This window comes from Haemorhous mexicanus, chromosome 2 (assembly GCF_027477595.1).
Source record: "Haemorhous mexicanus isolate bHaeMex1 chromosome 2, bHaeMex1.pri, whole genome shotgun sequence".
Classification (NCBI taxonomy): Eukaryota; Metazoa; Chordata; class Aves; order Passeriformes; family Fringillidae; genus Haemorhous; species Haemorhous mexicanus.
In genome coordinates, this window is record NC_082342.1 from 99,068,457 (window position 1) to 99,077,180 (window position 8,724).

Genomic DNA, 8,724 nt, shown 5'->3' on the forward strand with positions numbered 1-8,724 from the left:
CCTCAAAGCAGTCTAGCCCATTTGGACCTGGCTTATCTGAGGGGTGACTTGGATGAAAACCCGTGTTTTCATCCAAGTTCGTTCCTCTTGTTACCTCGAGAGATGCAGGGCTGCTTTACCTTTGTTCTAAATGACAAAGCAAAAGGGCAGGAAATGGTGTAGCCTCTTAAAGTATTAACAAGTGAAGGAATAAAGAGCTACTGTGATTAAAAGGATGAATGAAAGAATCTACTTCAGTCTGTAATGAGAGATACCACTAGAAGAAGTAGGTTTACTTTCCTCTGACTGTGTGCCAGTATCTCTTTATTTATCCTATTTTATTTCTCTTTTCCCAGTGAAATGTTGTGAAGAGGAAGCTTTTCTTTTAACTGCATAGGATGCTTCTATCAGACTGTTAATAACTTGGGACTAATTACATGGAAACTGTTGTTGGGCATTTTCTGTGCCACTTACACATCTTTAAAATTAGTCATAAAGAAGCCAAATTTTCTTCTTTATGTTGTCAGCTAAAGAATTAGCTGAGGAAAGAAAAATATTTTTCTCTTCAAAAAAAGAGCTGAAATAAAAGAGGTGATGAGAACTTTATTTCATTTGCTTTCTTTCTTCAGCTAAGAATTCAACTTTTATTAAAGTATTACAAAAAAAACCCAAAAAACTGTAACAGTGGGCAGTAAACATTCTCCACTTGAGTCTTCTTCACTTTACTGTGGTTTACAGTATATTATTTGGCATTGAAAATTACAAAAAAGTTTCTCCACTTCCTCAGTTTTAACCTTCTCAGCCAGTGTTTTTCATTTTATACTGAAGAACAACATTTCAAGTTGAAGAACAAATTCTGTCCTAAGAATGGTGCCAAACTGCTGCTCAGCTCTTCAAGTCCTGTATGCCAATGAAACTTAGATTCAAATACTTGGCTCTTCCCTTTAAGCTCCAAGACTTGCTACCCTTTTTGTGGTGCACACTTGAAGCACTGCAATGTGTTGTCACTTCTTGTGTCCTGATTAGGAAGCACATATGTCTCTTAGGCCAATGAACTTAGTCTCCTAATGGCACAGGCTATCCTGATGTACAACTATTTCCAGAAACTTAACAAGGTCCTCAGGAACACTAATCAGAGATGTTTTCCCTCTTTCACTGGACAGCTATTCCAGCTCCATTTTTGATCTATCCCTGCTTTCAGAAACACTCTCTTGACTGAAACAAGTGCTTCCCCTTCCCTTCCTGGTATTCTCATACTGCATTTCTGCATCAAAAACTAACAGAGAAACACTTCAGATTTGGTGGATTTTACATAGCAGAAGGCAAACTTTAATCCTGAAGTGGATGCCCAGGTGACTTGACACTGAATGTATTGCAGCACTAAGACTAGCCGTACTGAAAGAGGCTTTGTATTGCTGGTGCCAGGTAATTAACAAAACTCTAGGAGTGTTAACAAAACATGCCACAAACCCTGGAGAAATCATGAGACGTGTTCTGCTCCATCTTTTAAATATTCCTATAGGCTATAGATACCTCAATGCCCTCTAGAAGAACAGAACTGGACACAGCAAAAACAATTTATCATTTTAGAGGATTTTAGCAATGAGCAGCTATTTTGATTTACTCATGTATAGATTTTGCAGAATATAATTTTTTCGTATCTGAGCTGGTAAGTAGCATAACAGCATGTAATCAAAGACAAAATGTTTTCCTAATGCTCAGCATGTCAGGACAGATAAGTGCAGATTTAGATTATGTTTTGCTGTATCTTTTTCAGTTTTATAATGTTTTTAGTCGTGCAGCATTAGACATATCTCTGTGATCTGAATGGCTAAATGAAATCCAGTGGCCAGAATATTTGAAATCAGTGGTTTTCCTATGGCTGCTCTGATAAGCAGACATAGCAAAATCTAGGCTTTCTGCTACAAATGACACTTGGAGGCCATATCTAGGGAGAGGGGTTACACACAGATGCAAAGCTGAGTTGAAAGTACTAGGTTAATATTATCAGAAATATGTTCTGAAAAATGAAATATGAATATATTTTTTCCCACTGGAAAGGCAGATACTTATAAAAATATTTCTTGCTTATTACTACCACTTCCTTTCATTTTCTTAAAGAAAAAAACAATATACCTCCACTGTATCTGTGCTACAGAAGTTCTTAACATTTATTTGTACAGACTTAGATTTGGAACTTCCAAGCCCAATGGTGTGACCATTGAATCCAGATGCAGGGACTTGGCCTTGCTTTTGTAATTGTTTCTGTTATAAACCTAAAAGCCTATTTCAAGGTTCAGAATCTGGTTATAAAAATGCTTCCAGAATACAATTTGGCATCTAAGATATCAGTCAAGAAACACTTATTGCTAGTTTGATTTCAGTGTGGCTTTTTGAACTTACAGATGTGCCTTGAGAGTTTTATCCATGCTTTCAGACGTTGTAAAGATTTAAAATATCTTTGACTAGCAAATGGAAATCATCACACTGTGTTTTGGAATGTTAGAATCATCTTTAGCTAAAAATGCTGTAAAAACTCTTACTGGCCATGAGTTTTTTTCTAAATAGTAAAGTAGTTACTTCACAGCATGTTTGCACTCAGGGTAAATTGCAGCCTCACAATGCTTGAGTGAATATGTTTTCACCTAAAAAAAGGGAGAATTATCCAGCTTCCTCAAACATAGTAGCTACACTGTCAATGGTTAATGAGATCAGCTGCTGATTCCAGTTATAGAGTGGGATTTTGGCTTCTGTCTCGGCTCATTACAGATAAACTGAGCCAACCCCAGCAGGCTTCTCTTGTGTCAGCTTGTTTGAAGACTGCATGAAGAATAACTTCTACACACTTGGGGAATGTGAAAACTTTGTCAAAAGCTTGTCAAGATATTTTATGGATTGTAGAGCCTAAAAAACCCATGGGCATGGAACTGGCTCTTTGCCAAGGGAACAAAATTAGCCCCACAGGCAGTGAGGTCTCTTAATCAGGATCTTGCCTCTTTACAGTGCTAGTTAAGTAAGGTGGTGAAGCCCACTTGGCCTGCTGAATTACTTCCTCTTGGCACACACTAAGTTGCACCTGGAGCAAAGAAGGAGCTTTTTGTTATCGCTGTATTTTATAACATTTAGCTACTGAAACAATGATATAAAAATGCTTTTAAGTCACCTTATTGAGTGTGGCTGACCAATAAATGCTTAAAATGAGAGAAGGCTCAGAGAAGATGGTCAAGGACAATGTGATTGTCAAGTTCAGCAAATAATGAGAGGTAAGACTAACCTCAGATGTTGCAAAGAAACTGACTTTATCTCAGCAGAAAAGAGAACTGAAGGGTGACCTTTGGTTTAGATAACCAGCTATCAACAGTTGAGTGTATCAAGCTCCCTGAGTTCCTTAAAAGAACATGAATGACTTCCTGAGTCAGGCAGTCCAGCATGGGGGCAACGAATACATAGCTCAGCCCAACAGAGAGAGTAGAAAAACTAGACAACTAGTAAAAGAATTTTGAAGAGAGAAATGAGCTTGACCTGTGGGCCTAACGAGTTCTAGCTGAAATAAAACAACTCCACATCTTGTGAATATCAAGTATAGAAGTCACTTAGGAGGAGCCCTCACTGCCAAACAGTCTTTGTTGTATTTTAAAATTTTCATAAGAACTGAGTTTCTTTTTTAAAGAAGAGCTAATAAAGAACTGATGGATTTTGACCTGATATCAAAGTTTCTTGCTTGGAGCAGGGGTGCCTAGCATTAGTGCTCTCCACTTTGTGTGACTGAAAGGAGTTTCATGCTGCCTCCCAGGGATCAAATAGTCTCTGGCATATTAAAATTTATGAAGAGAAGTTAGATGTGCTAGATGGTGTCTTCATAGAGGAAAATAATTTGGCCAAGGCTTTTAAGTCATATTTAGACATTCAGATAAAAGTTAAACCCATTTTTTAAGGTTGATTTCCACTCTGAACTGAGGAAACCTTTGGATTTCAGCCTTTTTGGAAACCAGATACACAACATTTTGGATTGGGTGCTTCATACCATTAATGTCTAAAGCTGTAGATTTTCTTACACAGCTGATATCTTCAGTGTTTGGTTGTCTTTGATTCTAACAGAAATGCAATTTCTATTATGTAGGTATTAAACAGTCCGCTCTAAGTTAGAAAACAAAGGCTGTTTGAATGAAGTTGTTTTGTGAATTAATGAACACATCATTTTTCTTTGTTCCGTTCAGTTTTTCACAGAATCACAGGACATTCTGAGCCAGGAGGGACCCACAAAGATCATCAAGCCTAACTCTGAAGCAAATGGCCCATGTTGGGTTTGAACCCACAAGATCAGCATTATTAGCACCATGCTCTAAACAACTGAGCCAATTACATTTTCCTGCTCTGAAATCTTGACAATTTTCTCATGGAGCTTCTGAAAGCTGGGGAACAATTTTGGCCAACCAGTAATAAATTTGCTGTTCACAAATAGCTTTCATAGAAGTAATTTAGATACCTCTGTAGCTTAATGAAGCACTGGATTGAAAACTAATAATGTAGTTATTATTAACTATTATTATGTATTTATTATGAATAATGAACCATAATATATGAACCATATTATATATGGTTCAGAACTGAAAAGTCAAACTGTAATGTTTAGAACACTTAAAATATTTTTGTGATATAGAAAAGATCAGTCATTCCCTACTTCCTTATCCTTATCCTGAGGGAGCTGTCTGCACCCATCACTACTGCAGCTGACAGTCCTGAGAAAAAAGCCAAAATTATAACCAAACCCAAAGTAATTAAATCATCATAAAGTATTTTAGTTTGAATAGTCCCCATTGTGGATTTCTTAATGTTCAAACTTCCTTCCATAAACACTGCATTTTAGAAGTCAAACCTGATTAGCATCATGGTTTGCTCTTATTTAATACTCAGAGTGTAACAAGCTTGAGTGTCTTCACTTTTTTTTTTAACTCTTTCAGATTTCTGAATGTTTGCGAAATCTTGTCCCCATTAAAGTCAACAAAAAATTCAATTATGGCTTCAATACATCCAGGACAACCTCACTTTAATAAAGGTTTATGGTTGTTATGACTGAATAGCTCCCATCTTCTGTTTTTGTCATGCTTTTAATTAAAAAAAAAAAAAAAGGTAATATGATTCAGGTATAATAGGCATGATTAAGCTTGGCAACAAACCCATGTTTGTGGAGTATCTGTTCAATGATCTTCTTCCTGTGGATCTCTTCTCTTGCTTAATGCTGCAGTGTTCTCATATGTATAATGTACTTGGTGATTAAATTCAGCTTTTAATACAGATATGTATAATACGAGTGATCAGATGGATCCAATCCAGTCTGCCCCTTTTCTCTTTTTCTGTCTAGTTAGGTACAGATTCATTGTTTTAGGAAATATATATTATCTAAGAGGAAATTGGGCAATGGGGAAGTGTAGAGGAAGAAAGGAAGCTGCATTCAAACAAACACATTGAAAAGTCAAATGACAGGGGTGCAGCTGTGATTTTTTAACATTTAATTCCCTTTTTAAGGGGATGGCAGCATAGGAAAGGTAAATAATCCATAAATTTAATGGAAACCAAATATAAGCTGAGTTTTATGAATTGTGAACTTTAAGGATATCACTGGGTGTTTATTGAACATTGATGAAAAAACGTTCAATAAACATGGGGAATAACTGAATCAACTTTTGACATACATGAAGTAGTTACCTTCTCATAGCTTTCTGTTGAATTATATCACAGTGGAATTTTGCATTCTCTCTTTAGTGGTACCCACTCCTGACATCACTTGCACGGTGATGCAAAACCTGTACATTTTTTTCCAATCAAGACTCATCCTCCATGTGATATTTACATGCAGCACCCAGCTTTGATTGCTCTCCAGTGCACTCCTGACAAGAGGGTAGAAGACAAACACTTCTGTTTCCCCTGCATACTTGGCACCATAAGGTGGTGGATCAAAGTCTTGCCTTCTGTGTTGCAGGTACGCTGGATCTGGGAACAGTGGGCCAGGCAACAGTGCATTATACTACAGATTTCCAAGGGGCACCTTTTCCTGCACTCTGAGCCCTCATACCAGAGAAGCATCACCTGGGCATGTGTTTTGAAATGGATGGGTCCCAGGTTTTGGCATAGTTACCCTTAATCTTAAAAATTCTTTGTGTCTTACCTTATAGACAAAATTCTGGGATTCCATTGCAGTTGGCTACTAGTTGTGTCAACAACATACATTATGTGCATTAGATACTCAATTTTGATTTTAAAAAATGAACCACCTCTCTGCCATGTTTTAGATCATAGCTGGCCTTAAAAATTACACAGAATTGCATGGAAAATAAAGGAAAACCCAATTGCCTCAAGATATAAAGGAAAGGAATAAAGGAATTTAATGGAGTAGTTGGGGGAACAGCTTAAAATCCAATTTCAGTAAGAAATATTTTTCATCCAAGTATCTAGAAGTAATACACCAGAAATAAACTACTTTATAAAGCAACCAGCCATCTTAGTGATTTATCATGTCATTCCTTGATTGTCAGACAGAGAGTCAAATTATCTAGATGGGATGCAGAGGGTTGTGGAATTACACATTGCTTTCTTCCAAGGTATGTGAATTCCCTGTGCTATGACTTTCTTGAGAACTGCACTGTGGTTAGGCCACTTTCTGGACTTTTTCAGTTTCCTTGTGAGGAAAAACTAGTCTCACAAAGAGAAAGCAGTTCCCTTGCATACAGTCTGGATTTTATTAGGTACAAATTGCTAGTTTCCTGATATTGCTCTTCAGTATAAATTTACACCAATTTGTAAGCAATAGTGTGACATAGCGTCACAAAATGCCCACAGAACATTTTTATAGGTGGCACTTACAGACACAATTTAAATGCAGTGAGTCAATAAGAAAGCACATGTTAATAAGGATCTGGTTCTGCATCCACTCAAGTTAGTGGCATAATTATCAGCCACTTAGGTAAGTCAGATTCATAGCTATGAACCTGCCAATTCTTTTTTTCAATAGAAGTGTATTTCATATGAAATAAATTAACTAAGCAATTTAGTTTTTACTGCAAATGGAGGGTGGAATGTATATTACAATAATGTGGGAAATAGACATCTAATACAAGTAACATTAAAGAACAGAATATGATTTGCCTTGCCTTCACTGCCTTATCCTGTTCTGTCCTGTCCTATCCTACAGCAACCTACCTTCTTTGTGTGCAGACTTTGAAGCTTAATCTGCTTTTCAGTTTGACCAATGCTGCCAGTTACATGTCTTTTCTCTTTGATGGGGAGCACCACAGAACAGTGATTATCTACAAAAATAGTTGCTGTCAAAAGCAAAATGTGAAAATAAAATGAATTTTTTTTCTCAGTCTTTTTGAGCACACAGTCATGACTTTTCTGCCAAATGTCCTCCTTCTAGGAGAATTAGACTGAGATGAAAGTCCTGAATGAGTGTACCTGTATCAAACATTAAACCTTGCTTATTCCAGGATATAGTTCTTTAGAAGACTGGAGAGACAGGAATGTTTTAAATATATTAATCTATTTGCCTAAGAATGTTAGAAACAGGCAGCATACAATGCTGTGTGGTTTTTAATGAGAAGCACATTCTGGTGGCATCACATCTCTGGGACTTGGGTCTGTGGCAGCAGGGCCTCCCTTGAGGCATCTCGTCTTAGCCTGATGTGCAAATTTTTATTGCCCAAATGCCAACCTGGCTAGACAGTTATTTTGAATAGGGGATCTGGTAATCAAAACAAATTGATTACAGATAAATTTTGCTGTGAAGGGTGTGTTCTCCTCCTTTTCCCCTTCCTTCACTGAAATTCACATGCAGGATATGTTCATGAGCAGCTGGAGGCAGTTATGCATCTGTTTGGCCCATGCCCTGGGACAGCCGGATAGAGCAACCTGGAATTAAAAGCCAGTGCACGTTAGCTGATGCCCAGCACTATGCTCCCACTGTTGTTTTACACATTTATACAACCACATTAAAGACTGGGCGGTCTGGGCACACGTCCCCAGGGAGGCAAGCTTGTGGCTTCATGACAGAAATCACCTCTCTACTGTGAGGATCTCCTCCAACAGGATTACTTCACTAGACCAGGACACTCATCTTAACTTTGCACTGGTTTATGGGCATGAGAGGCAGATTTATAAGTGCTGCATTCCCCTTTGGTTTTTCATTTTTAACTTATGCTTCGTTCGAAGCTGTGACACTAATTGCTTTGGGACAGCTTTCACCAAACAAAAGGACACATTTCAAAGAAAATATAGTCTATAGCTTTTTGACCCAGTCAGAATGAAAGGGTCCATGGGCCCCACACAATAGAGCAGTTTGAGATACCTTGGCATGATGATTGTACAAATATTATCATTTAATTAAATGAAGTTAATGTTCATGTCCTGTAGAAGATTTTGTGCCATTTAAAATTATTCAAATACATACCAACTTGGAATTTTTCCAATCTTTACTTATGGTATCTTAGAGTAATCCTATCTCTTCCCCTGAAGATTATTATATTTAAAAAAAACAAATAACTGCAATGTAATTTGTAAAGAGAATGATAAATTTATCATAAGCTTCTGAAAATAATAGAGTTTCTATAATTGAAACAATGACACAACGTTTTCCATCTAAGCTTTTTTGGACTAGCCAGAACCAGCATAGAAAAAATAAGCCTAATAAAAATGCTTTTTAGGTTTATTTGCATTGTATGCTCTTCACTTACAAATTCATTAATTCTGTGA